The sequence below is a fragment of the Scyliorhinus torazame genome, chromosome 8 (genome assembly GCF_047496885.1).
Source record: "Scyliorhinus torazame isolate Kashiwa2021f chromosome 8, sScyTor2.1, whole genome shotgun sequence".
In the NCBI taxonomy this organism is placed as follows: Eukaryota; Metazoa; Chordata; class Chondrichthyes; order Carcharhiniformes; family Scyliorhinidae; genus Scyliorhinus; species Scyliorhinus torazame.
This window is the reverse complement of record NC_092714.1, coordinates 232,252,911-232,269,297: the sequence shown is the minus strand read 5'-3', so window position 1 is coordinate 232,269,297 and position 16,387 is coordinate 232,252,911. Positions and strand designations below refer to the sequence as shown.

Genomic DNA, 16,387 nt, shown 5'->3' with positions numbered 1-16,387 from the left:
CTGACCATTTTTGGCATTTTCTTAATTTCTCCACTTCAGGAGTGGAGCAAATTTAAGTTGGCTGTAAAGAACTTTGGGATGCCTTGAGGTCAGGACTGGCAAGTTTTTTTTTTTCTGTAGAACAAGAATGGTAAACTGTTCCCAGCAGTTGATCAAGTTTCTTCTATACAAGAGAAAGAGATGTGCATTTATATGGTGCTTCTTGAGGCCTCAGGACACCAAAAGTACCGTGGAGCCAATGAAGTATTTTTGTGTCGTCACTGTTGTATTATAGGGAAGTGAGTATTAGAAATGCTGCCCACAACCCTACCAGTTGGATCGCTACTGCTAACTGTTCACATATTCTAAATATTTTCACTGGCAATTTTCCAAGTTGACGCAACAGTGTGATCAAAAATCATGGCCCCAGGAAATTCACACAGCAAATGTTTTTTTAGTGCAGTAATTTTCTTGCATAACTAAGTATTGAACGGGCATCAGTTATTAAAACGAAGTGAAGATGGTTGTATGAAGATCTGCCTCAATGATGCATGTCTTCCTTTGTGTGTGATGAATTTCATTACCAGATTGACTGCAATCAGTGAGGTATGAACCAATCAAAAATGTATTGTTCAACACCCAGCTCTGCAAGTTAACAATTAGGATTCATGATTTTTATGGCTCCACATTTGAAATTAAACCAAACGTTACAAAACATTTGTAAGTTAGAGTTAAATGAAATTATTTTTATCCTCGCCAAAAGGCCAGGAAATGGAACAATTTCTATTCCATGTAAGATATCCAGTGGCCACGTTGAATACTTGCAGGTCAGTCATAGCGAGAGTTAAATCAAGGGAGGAGCATTTTTTCTGGAATTAATAAATTATATGTTAATTTTATTATATTGGATGAAGGAATTATCTGTAATTTTCTATTGATGATCAAAAGGGAGCCGAGCTAAATATTTTCAGCCCCAAATGATGACTATTTTCTTTATAAAAGTATTTTTATTCCAAATTTTCAAGTTTTGTATTTTGTAACACTAATAGACCCGCCCAACGCATTAAACCTCTCATCCATCCAAACCTCTCCCCCCTCCCTCCCCACCCCCCATAGCACCCCCACCTAGCAGTCCAAACTGCATAATGAACAAACTCCAGCTTTTGTGGAACCCTTCTCCTCCTCTTCCCCCCCCCCCCCCACCCTTCTCCTCCTCTTCCCCCCCCCCCCCCCCCCCCCCCACCCCACCCCACCCTGAGTAAATGTCACCTTCTCCAGGGCGAAGCAATCCAGCACGTTCCCCCACCACACCGAAGTACAGGGTGGAGAAGCTGACCTCCACCCCAACAGGACTTGCTGTCGGGAAGGTTGGGAAGACCTTCGCCAAGTTCTGCACCTACATGTACCTGAAACTCCTCCCATGCCAGCCCAAACTTCTTGTTCAGCCCTCCAAGCTCGCAAACCGCCTTCCCAGAAGCAAATCCCGAAACTGCCACCTTAGGGGCTGGTTTAGCACAGTGGGCTAAATAGCTGGCTTGTCATGCAGAACAAGGCCAACAGCGCGGGTTCAATTCCCGTACAGGCCTCCACGAACAGGCGCCGGAATGTGGCGACTAGGGGCTCTTCACAGTAACTTCATTGAAGCCTACTTGTGACAAGCTATTATTATTATCTATTGCGTGGCCGCCACCACCGGACTCACTGAATATTTCCCTGGAGCCAAAGGGAGCGACACCGTTGCCGGCGCCTGCAACCTGACCCGCTACATGAGCCCTCCTCCATCCTTGCCCATAAAGCCTTCGCCTCCCTATTCCCCTCCCTATTCCACCCCTGAACCGTCTCTGCATTCACCACCCAAAAATAGTATAGATTTGGGAGACCTAACACCTCTGACCCTCTACAGCACCATCCTCCTTATCCTGACCACCTTCCCCGCCCATGCAAATGAAGAGATCAGCTGGTCCACCTGCTGGAAAAACTTCACGCACAAAGACCGGCAGGCACTGAAATATAAACAAAAATCGCGGTCGAATGTTAATCTTCACAGCCAGTGACAGAAGAATCACAGAATTTATGGTGCAGAAGGCGGCCATTTGGCCCATCGAGTCTGCACCGGCCCTTGGAAAGAGCACTCTACCCAAGCCCACACCTCCACCCTATCCCCATAACCCAGTAACCCCACCCAACCTTTTGGGACACTAAGGGCATTTTAGCATGGTGAATCCACCTAACCTGCACATTTTTGGACTGTGGGAGGAAACCCACACAGACACTGGGAGAACGTGCAGACTTTGCACAGACAGTGACCGAAGCCGGGAATCGAACCTGGGACCCTGGAGCTGTGAAGCAACTGTGCTACCGTGCCATCCACCTTGACAAATCAGCCTTCACCCTCCCCACCAAACTGGAGAAATTCCACTTCCGAAGACCTGCCCAGTCCCAGGTCACCTGCACCCCCAAATATGTGAAGTGAGAAGGTGCCACACGGAATGGCAACCCCACTCCAACCCCCGTCCCAGAGAGGAAACCACAAAATACTCATTCTTCCCCAAATTCAGCTTATATCCTGAAAACGACCCAAATCTTTGTAGCAAACCTAATCTGTCCCCCGCCGAAGAAACCGTCTTCGAAATGTATAACAACAAGGGTAGGTGGAACATTGGGTGCCAGGACCCCACGATTTTCCACCTACCCTCTCACTATTCCCTTCCACAACTCCCGAGCTCCTCTGCACAATTGCCATGGGCTCTAACGACAACGCAAATATAAGAGGGATATGGGGCACCCCTTCCTCATTCCCCAGTGCAACTGCACCCATGCCACAAACTTCGGCCCAATCCCAAACTTCTCTAACACTGCAATCAGATGTCTTCTCTGCATCTAATGCCACCATCACGTCCAACTCCAAGTCCCTATAAAACTCCACCGGGGAGATAGTGGTGTAGTGGTGTTGTCAATGGACTAGTATTCCAGAGACCCAGAGTACTGCTCTGGTGTCCAAGGTTCAAATCCCGCCACTGCAGATGATGATAATTTGAATTCAATAAAAAAAATTTGTAACTAAATGTCTAATGATGACCATAATTAAACCATTGTCGATTGCCGTAAAAACTCACCTGGTTTACTAATGTCCTTTAAGGAAGGAAATCTGCCATCCTTACCTGGTCTGGCCTATATGTGACTCCAGACCCACAGCAATGTGGTTGACTCTTAACTGCCCCTCGGGCAATTAGGGATGGGCAGTAAATGCTGGCACAGCCTGCGTTGCCCACGTCCCATGAACAAATTAAAAATAACCACCTTGTTAATCTGCTGCAGGGCCACTACCAACTCCCCTGACCTATCCCACTCCCACAGCTTGCCTGTGGAGCTGACCTGCCAAACCGAATGACACAGTTAAACCAGGTCCAAAAAACACTTCCCAATGATTCTTTCACAAAAAAATGGCGTAAATTTTGATGCTAATAATGTTGCTGCTGTTAAATTATCCAGCAATATGGGGCAAGGAAAACGATGCCTTCTGAGTTGCCGCATGTTGCTGGAAGATTTCATGCTCTGCCGTTAACTTAGCAAAGCAGCAATTTACCCTCGACATACGTTGCCACTATTGTATCAGCTGGCAAAAACTTGCGGTTTTGTTACTAAAAGCACAGTGATCTTTTTAATGAGGTAACAAAACTGTTTGAAATATTTTGTGGTCTCCAGTTTAATATGCACATTTCTAATGCATCCTATTCTCAATTGTTTATATTGAGTGTTATTTATTATACTGAGCATGACTTAATTATTCTTTTGGTTTAATACTTTATGCATCGTGACTTCAATATTTTCCTTTCTATAATCTCTGTCCAGCATCAGTGAAGTAACACACATCTCCTGTGACAAAGATTTGCGCTGTTGGCAACAATGGATAATATTGTTTATGCACCATTGTGGCACATTTGGAGAACAGTTACTCAGTTGGATAGCTGGTGCTTGGGCAACTGTTGGGGAAGCTAAATTCAATATTGTGGACATTGAATCAGATGTCCAGTGCATTTTAGAAAAGTAGATTGGAGGACTGGAAGAAAAAATTCCAGATCAGCAGGAACCATGCTGCAGTGGGGACTCTTGATGGAGAATGGAATGAAGAGGAGCAATTCTCTGCTGAGGGAGAAGTCAAGAATGTTTGAAGAATGTGTACAAAATATGGGAAGGAGTTTATACAAAACTGTTTAATCTGCACATTTAGTCCAGATTAATTATTTAAAAATTTTTTTTAAAGGGTGCATTCAAGAGTTATCATAGAACAAAACATTATGCAAACTTGCCTAATGAAGTCAAAATGTAGGAAAACTGGCTACATCTGTCTTGCAATTCAAGAAAAGGAACTAACTGAAAAGAAATTTCAAGGTCAGTACAGTGGCGCAGTGGTAGCACTGCAGTCTCATGGCGCTGAGGTCCCAGGTTCGATCCCGGCTCTGGGTCACTGTCCGTGTGGAATTTGCACATTCTCCCTGTGTTTGCGTGGGTTTGGCCCCCACAACCCAAAGATGTGCAAGGTAGGTGAATTGGACACGCTAAATTGCCCCTTAATTGGAAAAAATGAATTGGGTACTCTAAATTTTTTTTTTTTTTAAAATTCTGATCACACGCTGTGATAATTATGCAGGTTTTATGTCACCTTCAAAACCAAGGGTTTTCATTGTGGGAAATTTGGAATGTCCAACTTGTTGATCATATAAATGACAGTCATTTTTCACAAGTTTGCATAATGTTTTGTTCTATGATAACTCTTGAATGCACCCTTTAAAAAAAATTTCATAGGCATTGGTAATTTTTGTAGGAATTCCGTAGAGCTGCAGCTTGAGATGGAATAACCTTTAGCCTTATAAAGAGTTTTTTGGGAAAAAAAATTGGAACTTTTGGAGTTGGTTAGGTATGTGTTGTATGATCAATGAATGGCTCTACTTTTCCTCTGTGATCAATTTGAGTTATTCAGCATTGACATTTAGAACACTGACTTTATGGTTGAAGCTGGACTCTGTCAAACAATTCCAAATGATTACCGAAATTATATTGGTAAATAACTTTGTTTCACTGACTGTTTGAAAGAGTTGGGTGTGACTCTGACCTAAAGATACTTTTGCTTGGCGGAGCATATTGCTTCTGTATTCAAATCCTTTCTTCTCCATATAGATGTGGTAAATTGGAAATAAGTGTCAACATAAATATTTGCCATTTTTTAAAAAGCACAATGCTTTTAAAATGGTTAGCTATAAACCTGAATAACTTAGTATGTTCATATCCTGAAATCAGTGTGTTTGAAATGAGATCTTAGAGCACAGATGCAATGAGTTTGGGGATAATCCGAGTTGGAGCAAGGGTTGAACATTCAGGAAAGCAATTACCAGCTGGGGTTGAAGTGGGGGAAAATAAACCAGAAAGTCGATGCTGATAAGTCAGTGCTGGACATATGGTGTGCTTTTCTGAAATCTGGAGTTGATTTAATAGATGAAACCACAGTACACTGAAATTGTGTGAGAGAAGGTCAACATTGCTTTGTAAGGTGGTTCAGAACTTCTGGAAAGTTTTAGTTTTCCGTTGAATTTGATATATGCTAACTGCACTGCTGTAGAGAACAAGCGGGGTAGTGGGACGAAAAGTAGGCCCGATGGGACAAATGGCGACCAAATGTGTTGTAAAATTCCATGTAAATGTATTGTTGACTAAACTTGGAATGGTATTGTCTTTGAAGTAGTAAAATACATGACATTCTGGCATTGCTTCACTGGTGAAGTCTATGATGAGAAGCGGGCTGGTTGTAAAACAATAAAAATATGATTAATGTCAGCCATTCACAGTACTTTTAAAAAATATATATTTATTAAAGTTTTGTAACACAATTTTTCTACCTTACAAACAATAACCCCCCCCCCCCCCCCGTAACAAAAAAAAACGAGAAATCGCGCAGAGCAAGATATATACATGGCAAAATGATATATTTACACAGCTTTGCCATTCACATTACTAAGCTATGTCAAAATCTTTCGCAGTAAATTATTTTCAAACTAATCTTGGCAGCAAGCATAGCAGCCAATTTGCACATAGCAAGGTAAAAAACAATCTGTGATGAATGACGGGTTTAATCTGTTTTGTTGCTAATGGGGTGGGGGGGGGGGGAAGCATTGACCAGGACAATTCCCGGTTTTAAGGTGCACATAGGCCAGACCAGATAAGTATTGGAGATTGCTTTCCTGAAAGGACATTGGTGAACCAGGTGGATTTTTACAACAATGGATGGTAATTTCATGGTTGCCTTCTCTGCAATTAGTTTTCAACTCAAAAAATATTAATTGAAATTCGACCAGTGATCACAATGGGATGAACCCATGTCTCCAGCGCATTAACCTAGGCCTCTGGATTGCTAGTCCTATGAAATAAATACCACACCATTGTCTCAATCAGATGAGCAGGACCTTGATTTAATTTCTCATCACAAAGATGAGGTCTTTGGCAACAACAATAAGTTGTAATTATATAGCCCCTTTAGCATCATAAAATGTCACAAGGAATTTAATGCATGTTATCAAATTTGCCACTGTCACACAAGGAGATATTAGGACATTAAAGAGGTACATTTAAGATGTGTCTTAAAGGTGATGCTTGGGGAAGGAATTCCAGCGCTTGCATCTAAGCCATGGTCACCAATGGTGGAATGGGTTACAATTGAGGATACAGAAGAGACCAGAACTGGAGAAGCTTAGAAATCTCTTGGGCTTAAGGGTCGGAGGATATTACAGTAATTAAGCAGCAGGGCAGTGGAGCTAATTGAAAGTGGGTGAGAATTAAAAAAAATTGATATTGTGCTGGGATGGGTCCAAATGTAGATCAACAAACACAGGTAAATGGAACTTACTGCAGGGTAGATTACAGAGTTTTGAGTGAATGCAAGTTTAGGGAGGGTGCAAAATGAGAGTACTCAAGACAGCATTGGAATAGTGAAGTTGAGGTGTAACGAAGGCATGAATGAGGGTTTCGGCAGCAGAGTGAGATAGGGTTGGAGTGGTGTAATGTTAGACGTGGATGTAGATGGTCTTGGTTATGGAGTGGATATGTGGTCACTGGCTGATCTCTGGGTCAGATAGGTCAACAAGATTACAAATGTTCTGGTTCAACCGCAGACAGTGTCCAGGGAGAAGGATATAGTTATTGTCTAGAGACTGGAGTTTATGGCGGGAGCTGATATCACTTGCTGAAAGCATTGGGAAAATCAATGCTAAATTTCAGGTAAACAATGAAATTGAAAATATTGGAATCTCTGTATTCCAATTGTTTCTATTCATGGGATACAGAAAATAGGAGTCGGCCATTTGGTCCTTCGAATCTGCTCCGCCATTCACGATGATCATGGCCGATCCTCTATCTCAACGCCATACTCCCGTGCTCTCCCCATACTCTTGACATCTTTAGCGTCCAGAAATCTATTTCCTCAAATATATTCAGTGACTTGGCCTCCATAGCCTTTGTGGTTCCACATGATTACCGCCCTCTGAGTGAGTAAGTTTCTAGTCCTTTCTGTTATAACTGCCTACTTAGCATTGGCTGGGGACTAATGACTATCCCACAATCCTGTGGGAGTATGAGCTTCCCCAATGAGGGGGATGGAGAAACTCCTAGTATAAATAAGTTGGCCAGTTCAGGAACCAGGAGGAAGGAGTATGTAGCAAGGGATGTTACTGCTACTGTTATGTATATATGTTATAGTAAATAAATGTTATTACTTTGTATCCTTAAAACTCGTGCTGGATTCTTCGTGGCCCTTACAAAACTGTCAATCGTAAATAGCCTACCCCATATTGGCGTCATTGGAAATACCAGCATTTACTTTTTACTTTAAATTTATTTGTTCGCAGGATGTGAGTGCCGCTGACTAGTGCTGGTGAACTGCGTGCTTGCAATATTCACGTTATGCTTCTCAGTAGGGAGCTCCAGAAATTTCATCCAACAATTAAAGAAGGAACAACTGTATAGTTCCAAGTCAGGATGTCATGTGACTTGGGAATGAAACTGGCATGTGGTTGTGTTAGTTTGCGCCTTCTGTCCTTGTACTTATTGGCAATAGAGATCATGTGTTTGAAAGATAGAAACCTTTCCAAGTTGCTGTAATGGTTCTTGTAGACGTTACACACTTCGGCCATTGCATGCCACTGTTGAAGAGCTTTCATGTTTTAAGCTGGTTGAAGGGTTGCCAATCAAGTAGAATGCTTTGTTCTGGATGATGAGCCTCTTTAATATTGTTGGAACTGCACTCATCCAGGCAAACTGAGTATTCCATCACATTCCTACCTTATGCCTTGGTCGTAAGGCTTTGGAAAGTTGGGCAGTGTTAGCACCAAGCCTCTGAGCTTTTGTAATGACCAGTTATGTTTCTCATGAATGGTAAGACTGCTTTGTTATTTGAACTTCCACAGTACAGTGATCAGTGAACAATGCAGCTTCTGACCTTATGATGGAAGCAAGGTTGTTAGTGAAACAGCTGAAGATGATTGGGCTTTCAACACTACCCTGAAGAACTGCAATGGTGTGGGCGACACGGTGGCAAGTGGTTAGCACTGCTGCCTCACAGCTCCAGAGTCCTGGGTTCAATTCCGGCCTCGGGTGACTGTGTTTGCACTTTTTCCCTGTGTCTGCGTGGGTTTCCTCCCGGTGTTCCGGTTTCCTCCCAAAGAATTGCCCTTTGAGTCAAAAAGGTTAGGTGGGGTTATTGGGTTACGGGGATAGGGTGGAGGTGTGAGCTGAAAGTAGGGTGCTCTTTCCAAGGGCCGGTGCAGACTCGATAAGCTGAATGGCCTCTTTCTGCACTGTAAAATTCTATGTCCTGGAACTGAGTTGATTGACGTCCAACCACCACAACCATCTTCCTTTGTGATTGATGTGACTCCAAAAAATGAAGCATTTTGCCCTGATTTGCCATTGACTCCAATTTTGTTCGGGTTCCTTGACACCGCACTCTCTCAAATGTTGCCTTGATATCAAAGGCAGTCATTCTTGCCTCAGCTCTGCAATTTGGCTCTGGAGTCTCTATTTGGACCAAGACTGTATTTGGAGCCAATTGTCCCTGGTTGTATTCATATCATGAATACAAAATAGTTCATGTCTCCTTTTATTGTTGAATCTTTGTGTTGAAAATCATCTTTCAAAACTTATGAAGACACTGTATAGTCTGGACATTTGGATGCAGACATGGAGTTTTTTTTGAAGAAGGGGCACAAGTTCTCCTTTTGACCGGGAGTAAGACTACCTTTTCCCACAAAATCACATGATCGGGTACTTGAGGAAGAAGAGCTGTTTGTTTGTTTTAAGCAGCAATCACTTTAATTGATGGGTGGAAAACTGACAAAAGCTAGTGATTTACCAGAAATCTCATGGCCGAGACAAGTTTTGAACCTGTGGTTTTTGAACTAAGTGTGTTTTGGGGAATAAGTTGAGAAGAAAGGCTGTCTCTCTCTGCCTTGTCTGAAATTCCATGTGTGGTTATCAGCCTGCTGCCTGTGAACCTTAATTTGAGTATAACTTGCCTGCATTTGGAAAGCGGAGACGAGAAGAATTGTTCGAGCTCTATATTCTCCTCCATGTTGAAGCTTCATTGGTGAGAACCTCCAGATATCTACCAGATCCAGCGGCCAATCTTCACATGCGGGAGCTTCAGATTGACAGGATAAAAACTTTGCAAACTTTATTAAAGCCTATCCACCAGAGGCCTTATCAGTTTTTGTTTTGAATGAGTGTATATCATTGCATCCTGGAGGATTTCTAAAAAGGGATAGAAAGTTATGCTTCCAGAGTAAAAGCTAAGGTAAAGTCGCCATAGCCCCAGATGACTATAGACTGCTTTCCCCTTTGAGGTGGAGAGCTGACTGGTCATAATTTAACCTGAGGATCACGCACCTCCGGCGAGGGGCAAGGTTGAGAAGGCGGGCCTTCATGAACAACCTCGGCCGGTATGGAAATTGAACCCGCGCTGCTGGCCTTGCTCTGCATCACGAACCAGCTGACTAGCCAATGGGGCGCTAAATGCTGCCCGGCCCTCCAAACTTCCAGAGTACCGTTGTGTTAATTAGTTCTTACGACTTGTTTTTAAAGCGTTTTTATTTTTGCAGTAATTAATCATTCAGAGTTTATTGAAGGATGCCTGGTTAAAATATCATTTATTCAGGGTCTAACAGCAGTAAAAGTAAATAATTAGCCATTTTGGTGAGTGAATGAAATTTGTAAACGAATGATGCGACCTCCAGAGTAGTGAGGCTACTCCTCCCTACCCGGTTATTAACAACCAACTGTGCGAACATGAATATAAAACACAACATCGAGTCAGAATAAAATGTCATGTATGCAACTTGACTTGTAATCAGGTATGGCTGAAAAATTGCATTTCGTGTAAAATTTGGTGATTTTATCCAAGTAATAAGTTATTTCATATATAATATAATATAGTATTTTCAAATACATTGTTTATTTGCAAGACTTGCTTACCGCTAGTGGCTTTTTTCCCTTGCTATAAGCAACGTGCATTCATGCACAAAACAAATAGAACATAGAACATTGAAAAATACAGCAAAGAACAGGCCCTTCGGCCCACGATGTTGTGCCGAACCTTTGTTCTAGATTAAGAACAAATTAATCTATACCCCATAATTCTACCGTAATCCATGTTCCTATCCAATAGCCGCTTGAAGGCCCCTAATGTTTCCGACTCAACTATCCACAGGCAGTGCATTCCATGCCCCCACTACTCTCTGGGTAAAGAACCTACCTCTGATATCCCTCCTGTATCTTCCACCATTCACCTTAAATTTATGCCCCCTTCTAATGGTTTGTTCCACCCGGGGAAAAAGTCTCTGACTGTCTACTTACTCTATCTATTCCCCTGATCATCTTATAAACCTCTAGCAAGTTGCCCCTCATCCTTCTCCGTTCTAATGAGAAAAGGCCTAGCACCCTCAACCTTTCCTCGTAAGACCTACTCTCCATTCCAGGCAACATCCTGGTAAACCTCCTTTGCACCTTTTCCATAGCTTCCACATCCTCCCTAAAATGAGGCGACCAGAACTGCACACAGTGCTCCAAATGTGGCCGTACCAAGGTTTTGTACAGCTGCATCATCACCTCACGGCTCTTAAATTCAATCCCTCTGCTAATGAATGCTAGCACACCATTTCTTCACAGCTCTATCCACTTGAGTGGCAACTTTCAAAGATCTATGAGCATAGACCCCAACATCTCTCTGCTCCTCCACATTGCCAAGAACCCTACCGTTAACCCTGTATTCCGCGTTCATATTTGTCCTTCCAAAATGGACAACCTCACACTTTTCAGGGTTAAACTCCATCTGCCACTTCTCAGCCCAGCTCTGCATCCTATCTACGTCTCTTTGCAACCGACAACAGCCCTCCTCACTATCCACAACTCCACCAATCTTCGTATCGTTCCCAAATTTACTGACCCACCCTTCAACTCCCTCATCCAAGTCATTAATGAAAATCACAAACAGCAGAGGACCCAGAACTGATCCCTGCGGTACGCCACTGGTAACTGGGCTCCAGGCTGAATATTTGCCATCCATCACCACTCTCTGACTTCTATCGGTTCGCCAGTTCGTTATCCAACTGGCCAAATTTCCCACTATCCCATGCCTCCTTACTTTCTGAATAAGCCTACCATGGGCAGCACTGTGGCTTCACAGCGCCAGGATCCCAGGTTCAATTCCCCGCTGGGTCACTCTCTGTGCAGAGTCTGCACGTTCTCCCCGTGTCTGCGTGGGTTTCCTCCGGGTGTTCCGGTTTCCTCCGACAGTCCAAAGACGTGCATGTTAGGTGGATTGGCCATGCTAAATTGCCCGTAGTGTCCAAAAAGGTTAGGAGGGGCTATTGGGTTACAGGATATGGTGGAAGTGAGGGCTTAAGTGGGTCGGTGCTGACTCGATGAGCCGAATGGCCTCCTTCTGCACTGTATGTTCTGTGGGGAACCTTATCAAATGCCTTACTAAAATCCATGTACACTACATCCACTGCTTTATCTTCATCCACATGCTTGGTCACCTCCTCAAAGAATTCAATAAGACTTGTGAGGCAAGACCTACCCCTCACAAATCCGTGCTGACTATCCCTAATCAAGCAATGTCTTTCCAGATGCTCAGAAATCCTATCCCTCAGTACCCTTTCATTACTTTGCCTACCACCCAAGTAAGACTAACTGGTCTGCAATTCCCAGGGTTATCCCTATTCCCTTTTTTAAACCGGGGCATGACATTCGCCACCCTCCAATCCCCTGGTACCACCCCTGTTGACAGTGAGGACGAAAAGATCATTGCCAACGGCTCTGCAATTTCATCTCTTGCTTTCCATAGAATCCTTGGATATATCCTGTCAGGCCCGGGGGACTTGTCTATCCTCAAGTTTTTCAAAATGCCCAACACATCTTCCTTCCTAACAAGTATCTCCTCGAGCTTACCAGTCTGTTTCACACTGTCCTCTCCAACAATATGGCCCCTCTCATTTGTAAATACAGAAGAAAAGTACTCGTTCAAGACCTCTCCTATCTCTTCAGACTCTATACACAATCTCCCGCTACTGTCCTTGATCGGACCTACCCTCGCTCTAGTCATTCTCATATTTCTCACGTGTGTAAAAGGCCTTGGGGTTTTCCTTGATCCTACCCGCCAAAGATTTTTCATGCCCTATTTTAGCTCTCCTAATCCTTTTCTTCAGTTCCCTCCTGGCTATCTTGTATCACTCCAGCGCCCTGTCTGAACCTTGTTTCCTCAGCCTTACATAAGTATCCTTCTTCCTCTTAACAAGACATTCAACCTCTCTTGTCAACCATGGTTCCCTCACCTGATATGTCTGACAGGGGCATACATATCAAGGATACGTAGTATCAAATATTTTCAAGCCTTGTGCCTTTTTGGAATTACCCGTGAGCTTGTGCACCCTTTAGTTCCCTGTTGCTTTCTCCATGGCAATCCCTTGGTTAATCGAAGTTGACTGACCATCCTTTCCTCTTGTAGTTTAAATTGGCGTGCTCGTTTAAAATATAGCATTCTTGCATTTGTCATGATGAGTGCAAAACTAAAAGCTTCAAGAACATGTCTCACTTTTATGCAACTTTCAAGTTGAGTCGTGACGATTCTGTGCCATTAATTCTATGCATAACTGCTTTCATGCAATATTAATGTTCTATGGATAAATTTTGATTCAGTGGAGGCAGTAGAGAGGAGGATAACATAATGGCTCAGATTATTACTTTCTGCTTGGGAGGACACCTGAATTAGTTAAGAGCAAGCCATGGTCTGTCTAGCTTAATTAAAACCAACTGTTGGAAATAGCAGGTTGGGAAGCATTCGTGAAGCGAGATATAGTTAAGGTTTCCAAACGAATATGACACTTCTACGGGTGGCACAGTGGTGCAACAGTTAGCACTGCGGCCTCATCATAGAATTTACAGTGCAGAAGGAGGCCAGTCGGCCCATCGAGTCTGCACCGGCTCTTGGACAAAGCACACTACCCAAGCCCACACCTCCACCCTATCTCCATAACCCAGTAACCCCACCCAACACTAAGGGCAATTTATCATGGCCAATCCACCTAACCTGCACATCTTTGGACTGTGGGAGGAAACCGGACCACCCAGAGGAAACCCACGCACACATGGGGCGAACGTGCAGACTCCGCACAGACAGTGACCAGCCGGGAATCGAACCTGGGACCCTGGAGCTGTGAAGCAATTGTGCTAACCACTATGCTGCCGTGCTGCCCCTCATGATGCAGAGGACCCTAATTCAATCCCGATCCCTGGCCACTTCCATGTGAAGTTTGCACATTATCTCTGTGTCTGCATGAGTCTCATCCCCACAAACCGAAAGATGTGCAAGGTAGGTAGATCGGCCATGCTAAATTGCCCCTTAATTGAAAAAAACACCGAATTGGGTACTCTAAATTCAATGACGTTTCTATCCTTCAGTTCTGAAATGTGTTGGGTTATATGCCGTTGATAGACGAAGGAAAAACAAGAGGTAAAGGTTAGAGAAAAATAGAGCACAGGAAAGATTAAACGATAAAAATATGGAACAAAAAGCAAAGGGGATGTTAATGGTTGTGGTAAAGAGACCTGTAAATTAATTTACAGGACATGGGTGTCGCTGGCTAAGCCAGCATTTATTGCCCATCCGTAATTTCCAGTCAGAAGGTAGGTGGTAAGTTGCCTTCATGGGCCACTGCGGTCCCTGAGGTGCTGTTAGGGAGGAAATTCCAGGATTTTGACCTGCTGACAGTGAAGGAATGGCGGATTATATTTCCAAGCCAGAATAGTGAGTGACTTGGAGGGAACCTATTGGTGATGGTGTTCGCAGCTATCTGTTGCTTTTCTCCTCCTAGATGGTAGTGGTCGTGGGTTTGGCAGGTGCTGTTTGAGGAACCTTGGTGTACATGGCTGCCATTGTTCGGTGGAGGAGGAATTGAATATTTGTGGGAGGTACAGCAATCACGTGGGCTGTTTTGTCGTGGATGTTGTTGAGCTGCTTGTATTGTTGGAGCTGCACTCATCCAGGCAAGTGGAAAATATACCATTACGCTCCTGACTTGTCTTATCGATGATAGACAGGGTTTGTGGGATCAAGAGATGAGTTACTCGTCATAGGATTCCTAGCCTTTGACCTGCCCTGGTAGCCACAGTATTAATATGGCTAGTTCAGTTTCTTTTAAAATTTAGAGTGCCCAATTCTTTTTTTCCAATTAAGAGCAATTTAGTGTGGCCAATCCACCTAGCCTGCCGATCTTTCGGGTTGTGGGGGCGAAACCCACGCAAACACGGGGAGAATGTGCAAACTCCACACGGACAGTGACCCAGAGCCGGGATCGAACCTGGGACCTCAGCGCAGTGAGGCAGCAGGGCTAACCCACTGCGCCACAGTGCTGCCCACAGTTTCTGGTCAATGATAACCATCAAGATATTGATAGTGCGGCATTAGACGATGGCAATGCCATTGAATGTTGAGGGGCGATGGTCAGATCCTCTCTTGTTGGAGATGGTCAAAAGCCAGACTCGGGCTGATGAGTGGCAAGTTACATTCGTGCCAAACAAGTGCCAGGCAATGACCATCTCCTACAAGAGAGGATCTAACCATCGCCCCTTGACATTCAATGGCCTTACTATTGCTGAATCCCCCACAATCAATATCCTGGGGGTTCCCATTGATCGGAAACTGAACTGGATTAGCCATATTAATACTGTGGTTGCCAGGGCAGGTCAAAAGCTAGGAATCCATCGCCGTGTAACTCACCTCCTGACTCCCGCCCCTTCCCAAAAAGCCTGTCCACCATGTACAAGGCACAAGAAATGGAATACTCTTAATGGAATACTCTCCTCTTGCCTGGATGAGTGCAGCTCCAAGAACGTTCCAGAAGCCCGATCCGCTCCAGGACAAAGCAGCTTGCTTGATTGCTCCTCCTTCCACAAACATTCAAACCCTCTACCACCGACGAACAGTGGCAGCTGTGTGTACCATCTACAAGATGCACTGTGGTCACTCACCAAGGTTCCTTCGGCAGCACATTCCAGACCCACGACCACTGCCATCTAGAGGGACAAGAGCAGCAGATACCTGGGGACCCAACCACCTGGAGGTTCCCCTCTAAGTCACCCACACCCTGATTTGGAAATAATCGCCGTTCCTTCACTGTTGCTGGGGCAAAATCCTGAAACTCCCTTCCTAACAGCGCAGTGTGTGCACCTGCACCTCGAGGACTGCAGCGGTTCAAGAAGGCAACACACCACCACCTTCTGTAGGGCAGCTCGAGATGCGCAATAAATGTTGACCTAACCAGCCATGCTCACATCCCATAAATCAATTTTAAAAAATACGGATTGTGAAAAGAGTGGAGGGGGGGAAGAAAACTTTGGTGCTATCGTGCTGGAGGTCGTGAGGAAGTAGTGGAGCATAATTCTTGAATGTGGAGGCTGGTGAGTTGGAAAGTGCAGAAACAGGGAAACCCTATACTGGTTCTGGGGGAAATGGTTTGAGCGGAAGTGCAGGAAATGGGTCGGACACGGAAGTGGGTGAATCTTTGGTTCAGGCAGGAAGAGGATATGTCGGAATCGCTGTTATGGAAAGCTGCATAATTGGAACAGATGTGCAGAGACAGGAGAAATGGAGAATGGGATGGAGTCGGTACAGGAAGCAATGTGTATGGAAATGTAATTGAGGCAGTTGTGGGAGTTGGTGGGCTTCTAATGAATATTAGCAAAAAGCCTATCCCCAGAAATGGAGATGCAGAAATCAAGGAAGGGAAGTTTTGAAGATAGTCCACGTGAAAGCGAAAGAGGGTGGAAATTGGAAGTTGAAGTTTTAATTAAGTGTGTCCGCCAATTC

The 16,387-nt window shown here is 44.1% G+C and overlaps 1 protein-coding gene across 6 annotated transcripts in view; it reads left to right on the top strand.

Moving 5' to 3' along the window:
• LOC140428447 (zinc finger and BTB domain-containing protein 46-like) overlaps nt 1-16,387 on the top strand; it is a 105,942-nt gene that overhangs the window by 26,920 nt on the left and 62,635 nt on the right. The gene's annotated exons all lie outside the window — the stretch shown is intronic.